The sequence below is a fragment of the Silene latifolia genome, chromosome 4 (assembly GCF_048544455.1).
Source record: "Silene latifolia isolate original U9 population chromosome 4, ASM4854445v1, whole genome shotgun sequence".
NCBI classification, from domain to species: Eukaryota; Viridiplantae; Streptophyta; class Magnoliopsida; order Caryophyllales; family Caryophyllaceae; genus Silene; species Silene latifolia.
This window is the reverse complement of record NC_133529.1, coordinates 63,123,843-63,138,123: the sequence shown is the minus strand read 5'-3', so window position 1 is coordinate 63,138,123 and position 14,281 is coordinate 63,123,843.

The window sequence follows — 14,281 nt, the reverse complement described above, 5'->3', positions numbered from 1 at the left end:
GGATGGGGTCATTCAGTGGCAAAAATATAACTTGTAAGACTTCGTCTTAACAATAGCTGAACACTTAAATAGTAAAGCAAGCTGATCAACCCACTTTCAGAGAGCATGAACCATATAGGTGCATACTAAAAACAAATTATTTATACCTTACATGACAACATCAGGATTACAATCCAAATTCAATGCCAATTTATTGAAAAACAAACTGAACCTATATTGATCAACCAAAAAAAAAAAAAAATTCAAAAAATTCTTTACCATGATTCATCAATATATAACATTTTTTTTATATAGTATCTTATCAAACATACCAGATGGAACGATCAACGAAATAGCTGACACTCATGAGACAACCCAAACGACATCAAAGTACCATAATCTTTTAGTTTAGTTTAGTCACCATACATTGTTGTATATCATTCTTATCGCATGTATGTTCTCGTGCTCCACATCACTAACTTATACTCCACATCGCTTATCTCATTCTATTTTCCATCAAGCTCGGCTAAAACCTATACTCAAGTTGAGTATTCAAAGTAAAATATAGGAAAAGCTCTTATAACTTGTTTATTGCCTCCATAAGGTCCAAAATAATTACAGCTCCCGTATACATCTACACCCTTTTTTTTCGATCTTACTCTTCATTATACAGAACACTAAGGGTCTTAACTCCCATTTCATTCTTTATTTAAATACTCTAAGGTAATCCCAAGTTGTGTAATTATCTCCACTATCAGATGCATTTAATTGAAGGGTGCGATTAAGGTGGTTTCACAACCTAACCACTCCTTACCACACATAACAAGGTTCGAGAACCCTAAGTAAATGTAATATGTAAGATTAGTTAATCATAAGCTCACTTACTCACCTCATATATGATATTATTTCTCCGTACATAATCATATCATTTCTAATAACATTCCAAGCGGGTAGGTAGGAAATCAACACGTATTTCACCTTCGTAATCTCCGTAATGATTGACTATATATAGACTTATATACCCAAACTAAAGCATTTACCTCAGGGGTCTTTTATAACCCAAATTTTCAAATTCCCCCTAAATCAGAATATCTATAAAACCTCAATGTAACTTGGTATAAAAAGTCTTGGGTATATAAACTCCACCACAATTAATATATCTCACCTTTATGAAAGGGAAAAAAAAAAGTACACTCAATTAGTCTTTATATACAAGACAATCCTGTTGGAGCTTGTGTCCTCCACAAATTAGTGTGATAACATTTGTAAATCTCTTACAGGTTCACAAGGGTATACTTCGTATATTTAATCAGTTGATTAACGTTTACCTAATAACGGTTGGCTTGCTAGAAAGTTTGACGTTATTATCATACAGATGGCGGTGATCAACTGGTCCCTAAAGGTCACACCTATAGGATGTGTTTGAGAAATGTGGTTATAGAAATATAATCACATTGATGCCCAAAATGACTAAAAAGTTAGTCGATGTGTTGATGAGATAATTATTTAATGAAAATTAAATAATATTAGTTGAGACGAATTAACTGTCATAATTAAATATAATAAGTTATATTTAATTAAATATATACAATGTTAGCTTGGACGAATTAATCTGTTAATTCGTAATTAAATATAATCAGTTGTATTTAATATCAACAAGATGAATGTGTCATAGTGGTAATAGTGAGGGTACACATACCAAGAGGTCATGGGTTCGATCCTCACTAGATGACAATTCAACACATATTATATATTTTTGGAAAGACCAAAAATAAGGATAATACACTCCTTATTTCGGTTTACTTGGCCGAAAATTAGGAGAGTTTTTTCTTTCCTAATTGACTCCAAGTTTCGGTCTGTATAAAAAGAAAGGTAGAGAATTATTTCTACCCTAATGCTTTTTCTTGACCTTGCCTCTCTCTCTCATCACAAGAACACAAAAACAACTAAATTTTACAGAAAATTTTAGATCGATTTCTAGCATAATCAAGGGGCATATCTCAGATCGTCTTTGGTGCAACTAATAGGCGAATATAAATTTTGATATTGTTCTTAGGCCGTTTTGCTAGGACCGAAGGTTAATTCTAAATCCTTATACTTTGTTTATGTATTTTGTTTATGACCTTTAATCATCATTGTTAAATTCGTTATAATCCTTCTAGTTTAAGGGAAGTATACAGATTATTTCCCACAAGTGGTATCAGAGCACTAGGCTACGATTTTAATCTTGATGATTTTCATAAAATTTGTATGTGAACAATAGGATTTTCAAAAAAAAAAAAAATAGGGTTTCGAATTTTTTTTTATGGTTCGAAAATTTTTGTGCCGTTTTTTCTGCCGTTTTTTTCTTTCAGTTTGATGATTTTTTTTTTCCATTCTATTTTTCATATTATAGTTTATAATCGGTTAAAATTATCATATGAAGAATTGGTAGTTTTTGATTTAATGCAGATTAAGTTAAAATTAAATGGAATCGTCATATTTATGATAAAAAGATTGTTTTTGCTATATAGTTTTTGGCATATAAATTGATCATGTTTATTATTTCATATGCTAATCATGTTCTAATAGCAAAGGTAAACAATTTAGTCATCAAATCTTGTTTTAGGGCATATTGCCGCAAAAGAAAAAAAGGGGGATGACGATTTAGGGTTTGCCGCATAAAAAAAAAAATTGGTTTTGTTTTTTTTGGTAAACCGAGAAAAGAAAAAAAATAGGAAAGTTTTTTTTTATTGCCTTTTTTGCCGAAAAAGAAAGAGAAAAAAAATTTTATGGAAAGTTTTTCCTTGTTTTTCTTATTTACCGAATAAAAAAAAAAGGAAGGGGGCTGTTTTTTTTTTTAAAATTCAGTCGTGACAGCTGAAATAAAATAAAAAAAAAAAAAAATTCAGCCGAGACCAATTTAAATAAAATTGGTTTTTGTTTTTTTATTTTGGCCAATTAGTTATTGTGAATCGGTTCACAATTTAAAGATACCGAGTTATTTTAAAGCAGTTTAAAATTTTGACGGATAGAATTCATATTACAAGTTTAATATGGATTGAGAATGAAATTAATGTGATTAAATTGCGGAATTGTCACTTAATTTAATTTAAATAGGTGGTTTGGATAAATTAATCAACATAATTAATGAATTGTGTAATGCATGTTTAATTTATTTTTAGTTGATGCTTTTAATTTTGTTGAATGAATTGAATGAATCGAATGAATGAATTTTATTTACGTATTTATTTTTGCAATCGGTTGTAATATGTAATACTTAGTGTGGCCTTAGTCAAATTATGTTTTCGTAATGAAGGAAACATGATTTTTTATGTAATTATGAGATCTCGAATCTCCTTTATTTTAGTTTTGGGTTTTTGAAATTAGAATGTAATTAATAGGTCAATTATGTAATTTTATTTATTGTAATTTCAAAGAAGACTAAAGATGAAGATTCAAGCTCACTCTCGCTACATGGATCAAGATGGAACATCAAGACAAGCTTCTCGGGTCCAAGGATGGATTCCAAACTTGTATTTATTGTTCATTTTGATAGGATAGGCCACACTAGGATTTTTACTGTTTTTACGTTTTTTCATTCTTATTGCTTTTCATTCACATGTTAGTAATTGCATCATATTCCGCCTAAAACCAAACCACCTACTACTAAAATGCATGAAAATTGACTCATATAGGTTGTATGTTAGTTTTCATGGACATGCGATGTCACGATCTTTAAGCCATCACCTTAGTTTAATCATTCTCGCATGCTAGATTATAGTTCACTTAAAATGAATTAAAATTAAGTTGATGGGATCTTCCTCTAAAACGGAAATTGAGATTAGTCTTTATAAGGGCAAACATCTATGAATCCCTTCTTCGTCGGTAGGCCTAATATGACCCCTTCTACGTTGGGTAAGTATTTGTGTTGACTTAGTTTAGCTCAACATCATAGTCCGAAGAGTTTCTCGTGATTATGATGGACTATAGATAGAATTTACAGAAATTTATCGACCAAGAATTCTAACGGTAGAATTAGCTAAAAGGTTAGCTTATCAATTTACAGATAATTGAGTCTTGGGGTCATTTATATAATTCTTGAGGGAGGTCAATTGTATAAATGTTTTTGAGTCTTCGCGTTATGACATTAGTTCATTAGACTTAAAATAAAAACGATGCACATGCTTATTATTTTATTCTTCTTTCGCAGTGTAGAACACGTTTATTATCAATAATACTGTTACAACAAATGGCTGGAAATAACGCAATCCCAATGCCTAGTGCCACACTAGATCGTTCGTCTGGCTAAAAATGTTTATGGACCAAATGAATCACCCACTCGATCAAGAATGATGGGTCCAATTTTGCGGATCGGGAGGCGGCACTACGGAATGTTGTCACTCGCCGACGGTAAGCTCGGGTATTTAATCGAGCCAATACCGGCCAACCCAGTGCCCAAATGCAGGAGTCGACGAGTCATTCGCTTATAGTGACTTCGTTATGGAAGCGGGTGCGATAAAGAACGTACTCATCTTTGCAATGGAAACCAATTTGCAGAGACGCTTCATTGCCCAAGGTGCAAACAAGATTTTCACCACGCTCACTAACGAGTTCTCAAAGGCACCGAGAATCGTTACATATGAGCATACCGTCGCTTCTTTGATGCGAAACTCCGAAGGGCCAACCGTTAGCCCCACACATTCTTCACATGATTGAGAATGTCGAGAAGTCGGAGGCACCGAATTGTAAAATCGGTGAGAGCATTGTCATTGACCGAATGCTTCATTCTCTTCACGATGGTTTTGCCCTTTTCGGGCGAACTACTACATGAATGACTTGAAAAAGAGTCCTCATGAGCTACACTCCTTCTCGTACGACCGAGAAAGATATGAAATTGAGTGGGAGCATGAAGCTGGATGTTCTCACGATTTACAACAAAGGTAAAGGTAAGGGCAAGGCTCATGGCGACCTAGCCGTAGGTAAGCCAAAGTTTAAGAAGCCGAGAAACGGTAAGAGTGCGCCCGTGAGACTAGTGGCTCACGGGGCAAGACAAAGAGCAAGGGCGGTGACATAGAGTGCCATCATTGTCACAAGATCGACATTGGAGGAGGAAATGTCCCGCTACCGTGAGGACATCAAGGCAGCCGCGTCGTTCTGTTGGTATGTCATCTTATATTCATATGATTGAGATTAACCATGCAAGTTTGAACTTGGGTACTAGATACCGGTTGTGGTTCTCATCTCATGTAATCATTTGCATAGGCCTAAAGAACATCATACCTCTCGAAAAAGGTGATGTGGACTGCGAGTCGGAATGGAGCACGAGTTGCTGCTGCCTCGAAGGGAACATATGTAATCCAACTCCCTAGTGGTTTTGAGTTATCTTTAAATAATCACATTACTATGTACCCAGTTTATCTAAAGAATATTATTTCTGTTTCCGTACTTGCTAAAGACGGTTTTACATTTTCAATAAAGGATAATAGTTGTATTTTCTCTTTTAATGAAATGATTTATGGCAAAGTAGTTTCCATGAATGGAATTTATATCTTAGATCAAACCACGGAAGTATTACACATGAATAATAAGAAATTAAAGGTTGGTGACAAAGATCAAACCTATCTATGGCATTGTCGAATGGGACACATAAATGAGAAACGCGTGAAGAAACTCGTCGATAATGGGACTATCCCCACATTCGGATTTTCTACATATGGCACGTGTGAATCATGTCTCATTGGCAAGATGACTCGAATTTCCTTCAAAGGTGTTGGAATGCGCGCTAGTGACCTATTAGGACTCATACATACGGACGTATGTGGACCTATGTCAATTACCGCTAGAGATGGCTATAGATATTTTATCACTTTCACGGACGATTTGAGTAGATACGGATATGTCTACTTAATGAAGCATAAAAGTGAGTCCTTTGAGAAATTCAAGGAATACCAGAATAGGGTACAGAACCAACTGGGTAGAAAGATTAAAGCACTCCGTTCAGATCGGGGTGGCGAATATCTTTCAAATGAGTTTGATCAACACCGAAAGATCGTGGAATCGTTTTGCAGCTTAACTCCACCGAACACCTCAATTGAATGGTGTGTCCGAACGGAGAAATCGAACCTTACTTGATATGGTTCGATCCATGATGAGTCACATGGTAGTGCCCGATTCATTATGGGGTTATGCTCTTTTGTCGCCGCTCTTATACTTAACCGAAGTCCGTCTAAAGTCAAGCGACAAGACTCCATATGACATGTGGAAGGGAACGGTCCCTAACTTGTCCTTTATTCGGGTTTAGGGCTGCGAGGCTTATGTCAAGTGGAGACACGAGGATAAACTCGGCCCGCGATCGGTCAAGACATACTTTATAGGTTATCCAAAAGGAACATTTGGTCATTACTTCTATTCGCCTACCGAACATCGAGTTTTTGTTGCGGCTAGTGCGATGTTCTTAGAGAAAGAATTTCTCGAGAACAAGACGAGTAATAGAACCTTCGAGCTGTCGGAGATTCCAGAACCAACAACCGAGGAACAGATGGAGGAAGTTGTACCTCCAACTGATGATACGGTTAATATTCCTGAGGAACCTAGGAGGTCGGGTAGAGTCTCTCATCCTCCGGACAGATAGATTGGTATGGTCGAGGAGAATGACGTTTTACTTCTAAAAAGTAATGAACCCGCAACCTATAAAGGTGCTATGGCCTGTTCCGACTCAAAGCTATGGCTCGAAGCCATACAATCCGAGATGGACTCCATGTATGAGAATAACGTATGGGATCTAGTTGATTTACCTAATAAGGTAAAACCTCTACAGTGCAAATGGCTTTACAAAATAAAGCGTTCTGTAGACGCGCAACCAGATATCTATAAGACACGACTTGTGGCAAAAGGTTTCACTCAAGTGCAAGGATTGCATTATGATGAGATTTTTGCACCTGTAGTTATGCTACGTTCCATTCGGATAATCTTAGCGATTGCCGCATTTCATGATTATGAGAATTGGCAAATGGATGTGAAAACCGCCTTCTTAAACGGTTATTTGGAGGAAGAGTTGTACAGGGTGCAACCCGAAGGTTTCATAGATCCTGAGCATCCTAAGAAAGTATGCAAGCTTAAGCGTTCCATTTATGGACTTAAGCAAGCTTCTCGGAGTTGGAATCATCGTTTCGACCAAGTGATAAAAGAGTATGGTTTCACTCGATCAGTCGAGGAACCATGCTTATATATCAAGTCGAGTGGGAGCAAGATTGCATTCTTGATATTGTATGTCGATGGCATACTCTTGATTGGGAATGACATTCCTCTCCTTTCTTCGGTTAAAGAATGGTTGAAGAACCATTTCCAGATGAAAGATCTGGGTGAGGCACAGCGTATATTGGGAATCCGTATCTACCGAGATAGATCACGACGGACGTTATCACTTAGTCGAGTCTTATTTGGATAAGGTTCTTGAGAGGTTCAAAGATGACCAACTCCAAGAAGGGGAGCCTTCCTATGACGACCGGGATGCGGTTGAGCAAGTCTCGCCCCCCACGACGCTGAAGGGATAGAGCGCATGAGTCGTGTTCCTTATGCATTTGCAATAGGATCGATCATGTATGCCATGATATGCACACGCCCGGCGTGGCATATGCATTGAGTATGACGAGTCGGTACCAAAAGACTCCGGTGAAACACACTCGGATAACGATCAAAAATATCCTCAAGTACCTACGGAGGACTAAGGATTGGGTATTGACTTATCGAGGCGATACTAAACTATCGCGAACCGGTTACGCAGATGCTAGCTTCCAAACGGATCGAGATGATTCAAAATCTCGGTCCGGGTTCGTCTTCACTCTTAATGGTGCTTGCGGTCACCGGAAGAGTTCCAAACAGAGTGTTGAGCGCATTCTACTACCGAATCCGAGTACTATGCCGCTCGGAGGCAAAGAAAGGAAGCGATATGGATGCGTCAATTCTTACAAGGGCTTTCGGTAGTTCCTAGTTCGAATGACCCGATCACCATCTATTGTGACAATAGAGGTGCCATCTTCCAGGCTAAGGAGCCAAAGTCTAGCAACAAATCTAGACATGTACTTCGGAAAGCTCACCTGATCCGTGATTACGTGGAGCAAGAAGAGATAGTGATTGACAAGATTGCGACGGATGATAACATCGCGGATCCTCTCACCAAACCGTTGAATTATGATAAGCATGTAGGGCATGTTAATTCCATGGGAATTAAATATGTTCCTGAGTTGTAGTACTTGATTATGGATTTGATACATTATCTTTTTCATATATTATTTATAACTTCATCATTTTATATATATTATATTTTGTTTTTCATGTGGATTGTACTGACAACATTGAACGCCACAAAGTGAACTGAATTACATTATATTTTTTTTGGTCCGTAATCGCCAATGTGAGCTGATAACTCCGGCTATTATATTGTGCGTCGATTGATGGTGGGTTCAACGAGCCATAAGTCAAACGGTTGATCGATCGATCACGAGATACGAGATTATGACGATACCTCGTAGGACAACTTTTTGTGACAACGTAATGGAGTCCTAAATGTTTAAAAACATTCGGTGCCACGTCGTGGATAGGACATCCATTGTGTTCCTAGAGTCGATTCTTTTGACTATCGACTTCTCTCTTGAGATTAAGGCGCTTTTGGGTGACTTTGGTTTCTTTCTCACGGTCTCACCGTGAATCGGGGCTAAGTAGATTTTTTCTCGGTCATTTCATATTGTGCTTATATCTGCAGGATTCGAGTTGAGGAAAATATCCAACCCTTATCGGTATAGTTATTTCTCGGGGCCACTCGAGGAGTTGAATCGAAATGCATGGCCATGCTCGAATGTTGATTCGTTTATCGGTTAAGTTACTCTCTAGTCGGGAAAACCACTCTTGATACTGATCGCTTGTAAAATACGACCTTTGTGAATTCGGATTTGCAAATTGTTTTACATTGAGTGGGAGAAATTTTATAGGATATGAGAATCGGTTATCGCACATACACTTGTGAGGACAAGTGGGAGTTTGTTGGAGCTTGTGTCCTCCACAAATTAGTGTGATAACATTTGTAAATCTCTTACAGGTTCACAAGGGTATACTTCGTATATTTAATCAGTTGATTAACGTTTACCTAATAACGGTTGGCTTGCTAGAAAGTTTGACGTTATTATCATACAGATGGCGGTGATCAACTGGTCCCTAAAGGTCACACCTATAGGATGTGTTTGAGAAATGTGGTTATAGAAATATAATCACATTGATGCCCAAAATGACTAAAAAGTTAGTCGATGTGTTGATGAGATAATTATTTAAAGAAAATTAAATAATATTAGTTGAGACGAATTAACTGTCAATTCGTAAATTAAATATAATAAGTTATATTTAATTAAATATATACAATGTTAGCTTGGACGAATTAATCTGTTAATTCGTAATTAAATATAATCAGTTGTATTTAATATCAACAAGATAAATGTGTCATAGTGGTAATAGTGAGGGTACACATACCAAGAGGTCATGGGTTCGATCCTCACTAGATGACAATTCAACACATATTATATATTTTTGGAAAGACCAAAAATAAGGATAATACACTCCTTATTTCGGTTTACTTGGCCGAAAATTAGGAGAGTTTTTTCTTTCCTAATTGACTCCAAGTTTCGGTCTGTATAAAAAGAAAAGTAGAGAATTATTTCTACCCTAATGCTTTTTCTTGACCTTGCCTCTCTCTCTCTCATCACAAGAACACAAAAACAACTAAATTTTACAGAAAATTTTAGATCGATTTCTAGCATAATCAAGGGGCATATCTCAGATCGTCTTGGGTGCAACTAATAGGCGAATATCAATTTTGATATTGTTCTTAGGCCGTTTTGCTAGGACCGAAGGTTAATTCTAAATCCTTATACTTTGTTTATGTATTTTGTTTATGACCTTTAATCATCATTGTTAAATTCGTTATAATCCTTCTAGTTTAAGGGAAGTATACAGATTATTTCCCACAAATCCTTCTAACCACTTGTTCTTTCAAAACCAACCAATGGTAACAACAATTCTGAAAGACAACTAGCCTGATTCGATGGAATAGGTATCATGTAATTTTACTTAGCTAGCTAGCAGTAATAATACAATAGTGAACCGAATTCATATATAAAACAAATTCATGCATATGCAATGCTACCCATCCTACCCTCGCTCATACATTTAGTTTAATTTTTTTTTTTTTTGAAAATTTAAAAAGAGATTCTTTTTTTTTTACTCGTTTCAAATTTTGTAAAACTTATTGTGGGAAATCTTGGCTTTGATACCAATTGTAACAGCCCTGAATTTTCATAACCAAAACGATGATACCAGAGATGGAAAATTCACGACTGTCACTCCACACTTAGCTGAAAATGCCAAGTGCAAGATAAATACAGAGTCAACCTTTAAAAAAAAAAGTAAATGTCTCAAAACTTTATCAAATAATTAAAACGTTGCAGCGGAAGACTTAAGTCTTACAAAATCTAAAACAATAAATAAAATTCAAATCCAACGATATTATAAAGTTATAAATATATTAAGACGGGGTCTTTATTCAAAATCCTTCCACGCTCGTACTAATCCCGGATCCAAAGATGCACCCATGCAAAGATCTCAAGCATTTCAATTGTACCTATCACCACCCAAAACATAAATAGGTACAGGTTCCAAAGGGGAACGACCCAAAACATAAGGACGTCAGCAAAAGCTGAGTTTTGAGAAAATAAGGAGAAATGATAAATTCATAGAACAATATTATTATAAACTTTACAAGCTCCAAAAACCAGTAAGAAAGAATTATATTTCCAAAACCAACATTATCGTAAATCCAATAACAATTATTAAATCGTTTGAAATCCATAACTTTCACCACCTGTGTGCCAAGGTCCTACCCTTGACACGGTCTAGAGGCACCACATGTGCTTTGTTAGACTCATAAAAGTGTGCACCTCTCACATTTGGACAGTCAGTAGGATGGAACCGCCAAAGGAGAAAGTCTAACTACCTAGCGAGTGGGGCCTGACAATACCCACCCGATGAACTCGGGCCAAGAGTTAAATTTTCGGACAATCCCGGGAGCGTCAAAGACGACCTTAAACCTTCTAGACCAAGAAAACCAAATTTTCAAAAGCAGCCTGAGCCGAAACCATTCCAATGTGTAATATTCAAAATTTAGAAGTGCAAGTAGAAATTCATGGATGTTAAAATATTATAGAAACAGCTTAAAAGTTAATCCGAACATGCTCTTAATTTTAAAAAGGGTAAAAGTCCTTACCTCTTGAGACGGTCAATCCAGCCTAGCTTAATTTCTACTCCATTCAATATGAAAATAACCCCAACTTTCTACATAGACTCACTATTCTGTAAACTAGCTCAAAACACTCATAGTGTAGACAGCCCATCTCGAAATCAAGGTAACACAATAATTATTAAATTCCAGCCAAGTCATTTTGCCTCTAGTCTTAACCAAACCCAATGTAAACTACTATGACTTAATAACCACCATTATCTCTTGATTAATATCAATTATCAATTTCCCATTACGCAACTTGATAGTCACCAGCCGAAACAAGATATATTAACCCATAGACTTTTCTTGATTAACCAAGTGCATTAGCAATTTCATTAGCATGTCAGCCTAGTAGTTTGTGTGTAACTTTCCATAGTGAATTATATAGTCACTCACCAATGAACACTGAATTCTTTTATGACTAACACCATACTCTGACCCTTGTGACCCCCTGCTAAACGACCCGTTTCAAAGGAGAAAACGGACATACCAACGAAAATATATATAATTACTTCCATAAAGACTAGCACAACCTTTAATAAAATCAGCACATGTACCCCAAAACCAACAAACACTCCACTCTTACAACCCCGATCAATATTTAGGTAATAGGGGTAGACGATATGTAACTTTTAAAACGAAATTAGATTATAAAATCAGCCAAACGAATTTGTATGAAACACTTACATGTATGAAAGAGGGAAGACAAAAATCTGATGGTGAGATATGAGGTCGATAAGCCTTACTCTTCACGGGCAAGACCGATTGTCGAGCAAGAAAGCAAAGGCAAAACAGAAGGTTTATATGTGAGGATGAGGAAGACCAAATTAAGGAAAAGTGTACAATGAATATGAAAGAGTCGTGTATTTGTTTGATTAATAGGGTTTGTAGAATTGTAGGTTTGTATGTTAATTTATTTATTTTTTTCTTGACTTAAAAATTGAGTCAAAGTCGAGTTCAAAACCGAAACAACCGAAACAGGGCTTTTAAAAATAATTTCACTTTCGAAACAAGCCAAACAAATTTTATTTCGCAAAGCTCAAAATGATTTGTTCCATAAAGGTAAGAATAATTATTATTATTTCCAACTCGAAAGCCAAATTTAATAAAGAGTGAGGATGTAACTCCATATCAATAACTAAATATAACGGGGTGTTACACTTTTCTTCGTGTTGTCTTCTTCACTTCTCTTCCTTTAATCTTCTAGATTGCCGTGCCATGCTCCGTGTATTCCTTCATGCCCACTCCGCGGTGCTCATTTACTCCATAAATACATCTTTCCTGCATTAAACACCAAATAGCGGAAGTAACAACATTCTAGCATAAAAGGCATATAATTAATATAAAATAGCACGAAAACCGTATCAAAAGTAACTAAAGGGAGGCATATAAATGTATATAAACATGACTCATCAATACTAACCAGATAATCCCCGTGACACGGTTCATTATGGTTGAGATGTTAGTACACGTGGAGAATACGTATGTCAGTTAATTATGCATAGATTACAAGTGCTTGAGGTCTTATTAGCATGGGTGATGCATTGACTCAAGTCTAATTGCCATTTTACGTTGTGTTTTTAACAAAACAAACCATGGAGCTTTGATGTAAGATGACTGAAAGTTTAAGCACAAAGCATGTGTAGTTATGTGGAGTTTATCTGTCGAAGTCAATAAGTTTCTTTGTAGAAATAATTAATCTCAATTCTCTCATTCCAAACACTGAACAAGTGTCTATCAAGTGAAACTGGTTTAGGCAACAAGTGATCACTCTCTCACAAAGGAAATTTCTTTTGGGATATTGGCATCCTTGAGATTGTACCTCCAGTAGTTGAGCCTTGGTACCAAAGCACGTGTGCTTGAGGTGTCTTTTGTTGTTATTTTTAGACCTTGTTGCAATGTATTGTCTTTGAAAGAAAATAGTGTATTTGTCTTTGAGTTGGTGTTTCCTGAAAAAACGATTTAACAAGCATCTTTGTGTATATTGATGCAAACTATTTTTTAGCTTGGTGCTTTCTTCTCTAGATTTATGTCTTCATATCTTTTCAGGGGAGGGGGACTCATATTTTACATGTAGCATAAGGTAGTAGTATATATGTCAGAGTATTAAATAGGTGTGATTCTTGAAAGTCTCGGTTGAGTTTGTCTCAATTTACATGTCATGTCGGTGGTATAATGAGTTGTGTTTTGGTACATTAGCATCTTTCTTTTCTTGATTTGTAGGATTCAAATTGTTAAACTTGGGGAATTCGCCAAGAGGTTTTATCGGACTTATCATAGTGGATCTCAGATTCTCAACGGCCTCTATGTAGCTAGCCAACATGCCTTTAATGACTTGAAAGCAATAAGCGGGATCGAGTGATGCAGGTTGATGTAATTGAGTCTAGCCATCCATATCTATTTAGCATGTAACTAGACTTTCTATCTTTAACATTAATTCAATGATGGGCCACAAATCCTCTATTTATAAACTGTAAATTGTACTCTTGGTGCTTGTTTCGGGTACTGGAGATTCATAATCATGTGGGATTCTAAAAAAGTAAATAAATAAATCACACTAGAACTCTAGAATATTTGCCATTATTTTTAAACGAGAAGTCCGAAAATGATTAATGGTGACAATCGGGTCAACTTAACGGAGATAGAGTTGAAAGTGGACGACAATACGACATGTTAAAATAAGATTTAAAAATGCTAAAAAGAAAACATGAAACATAAGTGTAATACCTCGTAATAATTTTGTTTACAAACTTCGAATAATGTTTTTGTTTTGAATGGAAAAGTTAAGGAATGGGAAAGTAATGATAAATAAAGTGTGATTAGAAGGAGAAGTAATATGATTTAGAATCTGTTTAGACCTTCTTCATTACCCCATCCTCTCTTTTTCTTCTCAACAACTAAGACTTTACCAGTTCTGAGTAAACCTTTGCAATTGTTACCCCGTCTCTTGCTTTCGTTTGCATAATGTATCTTTTTCAAGGAAAAAAAATGCCTTAA